At 32.8% G+C, this 4,458-nt stretch overlaps 1 non-coding gene across 1 annotated transcript; it reads right to left on the bottom strand.

Annotated features, from left to right (window-relative positions):
* Positions 1–204: 204 nt before the first annotated feature.
* On the bottom strand, positions 205–296 carry Trnai-uau. Its single transcript is given in 2 exon segments — positions 205–240; positions 259–296. It is a non-coding gene; the product is annotated as a tRNA-Ile (tRNA).
* Between the last annotated feature and the right edge of the window lie 4,162 nt (positions 297–4,458).

The following is a 4,458-nucleotide window of genomic DNA, read 5'->3' as shown; positions in this document are numbered from 1 at the left end:
TTTTAGTTACAAATTACCTTGAAATGGAAATTATGTACCTATAATGTATGACGTAAGAGTCGAATAATTGATACTGTGTGACATTGAGCATAATATTTTATTTATTTTCTGAATTGGTGTATTTATTATTACAGTTGTAAATGTATAAATTTAAAATTGACTTAACTTTAAAATTCTGATATATTCTTTGTATCAAAAAATACATGCTCCAGGTGAGGCTCGAACTCACAACCCCGGCATTGCTCACGAACACTGTCTTATAAGTACCGTGCGCTAACCAATTGCGCCACTGGAGCGTTGATGCCGTTATCGAAATTACGTTATACCTACTATGCTGCCCCTTCCGCCTCGTCCCGACCGTCCCTCATTCGAGCTACGATTCATAAGGAAGTTATATGAATGACATCATGAACACGCCATAAATTATGCAAATACACGGTTTTACAACTACATAGTAATTTTGTTGTTTTTATGGATAATAAAGACAATTTTGATATATTTTTTTAAATGACTATGTCTTACTTATTTGAAGTTTTTTTTTAAGTAATAATATGGTTATATTATCCTGGTTTATATGTGTTTTTTGTTGTCTTATTACAATTGTAATTTAAGTTAGACCAAATGTCGTTTTATATTCAGTATTTTACGACACTAGTGTTGGTTTTTACATTGCTTGAATTCGGCTAAATATTCGGTTAAATATGCAAAGTACGATCAGAAAACGCACATTGATATCGGAATTTTGTTATTTTAAGGAAGTTAAAATTTATTTAATATAAAAGTATAATAAAATGGTAACATGAACACAATTAAATAATTGTAGAATTTGCGTGTAGAGAGCGTGACAACAAATTGACCGCATTTCGCGTTAATACCTATTGCGATTGATAATAAAATAATTAAAACGAATATTTAGAATAGTTTTACTTAACATGCGTTGCGGTACAATAACTTTTATAGATGGACACAATATTAGTATACATTCGTATTGAGTTAAATCCGTGTTTGGAGCATCACTGTTGTCATCGGGCTTAGACCCGAAGATTTATTTGAAAAATATTATCTTTAAAGCAACGCATTATGTAGATGTAGTATCCCACTGAAGGTAGATTTCAAGTCCAAGAAGCCGAAGTCGAAGCCAAAGTTTTTCAAACTCTAAGAAATATAGTTTAAGATTATCTATAAGCTATAATGAATAATATTAAGGATTCTAAATCATTAAATTTGTAGGTTTTATTGACTGTGTAATATAGAAAGATAACTTAGATAGTCTTTAAAATATTATCTGGGGATGCCAACAATTACATTGCAACATTATGTCAACAACAATAACATTTCGAAATAATGTGAATTATTCCAGTTATTATTTATTTTGTCCTATTTCAGCGCGTGCTACAAAAATCACCGAAAGTCGCTGAAGTCGCAATTAGAGTCGGACACTATGCACTTAGACAAGACATACAAACTTGAGTAAAACTTTTTTCTATACTATAGTAGCTTCCAAAAGGACCAACGATTTGTGATTTTTTGTTGGAAATGTAATGTGATCGAAAAGTTTTTTTTAACTATAATTTATGAAGATCTATTCAGGCGCTTGAAGATTATTGACCACTTTATTTCCTATTTGCACAGGACTGATTAATTTGAATTTTGGTGTGATGTTGCTTCATAGTATTTATACATACATATAGTAACAAGTGCTGATGCTGTGGCATTAAGTACTCTGTGGGATACCTAATACCTCAGTAACTTTCAGCAGATATGGCGTGTTTGGATATGAGCCCAAAGTATTGAAAGTAGGTGTTAGATAGATGATGATGGAGGCCCCTTGTGGAGCAAAATATAATTTAAAGGTGGAAGTAAAATATATATTAGAAATGTTAATTAATACAAAAAAAAAATAATCTCTAAAGAGTAGAAAATAAAATGTGTTTGTTTTTTTAATTTTATTATAAACTTATCTATTTTAAGATTTTAGCTTAAGAGTCCTTGCTTCGGAGGACCGAACCCCTCCGAATTTTTATTACATATTATGGTTTTATCACGATAAAGAATGTTGCAAATAGTATTTGTTATAATGAAGCTGAAATATAATGATAACATAGTATCGTGATATCAACAATATTATGATTACCGTAGAATTGATAACAGTATGCTGTTAACTTGTTGCCGAGAATTGAGAAACATTCCAATATTATAATAATGAATTATACCCTTCAATGACTTTATGACCCTTCAATGATTTTAAAACATCATAGATACAATTACTAAACTTGCTATGAACTCGACAGTCAGTTGCAAACCACTGTGTAGTGGTTGCACAGCAGTTGTCACTTACCAATTACGGCGATTGCTGACAGTTTTATACTACTTATAGTAGTTACATCTATAAGATGACAGCGTGTGCGCGGTCGACATTTTTACGACTTGATTTATTTTATAATTATATTTACTCTAGATAAATTCTAAGCAATAAAGATTTGCTGTGGGTCCTAAGACATAATGACCAATAAGATAGGACAAACAAGTAATTAACACAGCGGTATCCTCGCGATGGGAGTCTTTTCACGTTTTTAAAGGTTAATTCTTTGTCATTTATGTTGAAATAAAACATTCGCGTAAACATCAGAAATTGCTGAATCATTTTTGCGTACATTTTATTAGTAACTAGCTTCCGCCCGCAGCTTCGCCCGCGTGGATTTCGGACTTCAAAATGGAGGAAGTGCTCAATTTGTCGGGATGTTTTTTAATGTATGGTGGTATGCAGGTGATCTGATTGTCCGGTCAGGGTTTGATGATGGGATCCTGGTGAAATCAAAGGACTTTTAACCATTAAGGTAGCACACGCGACGGAAGCTTAAAAAATGGAGTAACTTCTCCCGTTTTCCCAAAATTTCCCTTCACTGCCCTGCTCCTATTAATTGTAGCGTGATGAAAAGTATATTATAACCAGCTCAGGAGTATGAAAAATAATTGTACCAAGTTTCGTTAAAATCCGTCGAGTAGTTTTTGTTTTATAACGATTATACAGACAGACAGACAGACTGGCAAAAATTTTACTAATTGCATTTTGGCATCAGTATCGATCCCTAATCACTCCCTGATAGTTATTTTGGAAATATATTTCATGTACAGAATTGACCTCTCTACAGATTTATTATAAGTATAGATATACAAACACGAATAGTTGTGATTTAAAATTTACGTTCGTCGACTAACATATGTATACTGTATCAGTGTATGTATGCATAACATTATGTTTGTGGCTGTAGTTTGCCGGGCAAAAGCAAAAGTAAAGTAAAAGCTACGGTTTCAATCGATGAATATTGACTAACGGAAACGAAGCTTTCATGAAACGCAAAACGGATTCATGTCTTTCGAAATTGGTATTGGTTGTGCCGTGCCGTTAATTGGCAATAATTTACAAAATAAGGAATATGGGAAATCAGATATTTGTTGAAAGTTCAAAATAATTGATTGAAAAATCTGTTAAATCGTTTGATTCTGAAATAAAATTAATATTACTGAATTAAATAACCATCTGGTAAAGATAATTAACATTTAACGTCACACAGCAGTACAAGTAATTGTATTGATAACAAACAAGTAGATGTACATATAATACAACCGTTGATTCCATACTCATAAAACCTATCAGTATTATGTCTAAATTAGGACATATTTAAGAAAGATAATTATTATCTGACAATACGTTATCTACAAAGTTAAGAAGCTAATGCGCTTTAAGTAACTCTCATAGTTTAAAATATCGAATGGCGGCAAACTGACTGATCAGGCCGATTGAGCAGGACAATTGCGGCTAATGAAAGTAATTAACACGACGCGATCGGGCGATATCGATAGTCCACTGACGTGACATGACGGAGCAGTGAGCGCCGCGGCCCGCCACGTGCACACCGCGCGTCTCACCACGCGATCAGCGACGCCGGGATTACAGTTTGCCGCTAACTAACTTAAATTATGCACAAATTCTTTATAAAGTTTTAATATGCACCTAACCTAATGTCTACATATATTAATATTCTATGTTTATTTGTTTGTTTGTATTCTTTCTTTCTCTCTGTACATCTATATTGTCATATACAATGATTTGACTGCACCATCCTGACTAGTCAGTCAGTCAGTCAGTCAAGTCAGTGCCTTTATAATTAAATTTAATAAACATTCTTTTGTATAAATTGAAACTAATTAATAAAATAAAGATGACTATTATTTGATTACACTTAAACAAAGTAAACTATTGAATGACATGTCAGGAGGAAGGTCGGGAGAACTACAAGAGAATTCATAAACACAGCGTGACCTAGTTCTAAAATTCTGATCTCTGGATCCCAAGCATAATTTTAATCTACCATATGTTTGTTCTATCGTATCTTTTACTTTTATCGGGATGCACAAACCGTATCTAAGTAACAAAAAATTTAGGAAACTGACTGA

This window comes from Manduca sexta, unplaced genomic scaffold (genome assembly GCF_014839805.1).
Source record: "Manduca sexta isolate Smith_Timp_Sample1 unplaced genomic scaffold, JHU_Msex_v1.0 HiC_scaffold_3982, whole genome shotgun sequence".
NCBI classification, from domain to species: domain Eukaryota; kingdom Metazoa; phylum Arthropoda; class Insecta; order Lepidoptera; family Sphingidae; genus Manduca; species Manduca sexta.
Note: the sequence above shows the minus strand (reverse complement) of the source record. Positions and strands in the feature narration are given on the sequence as shown.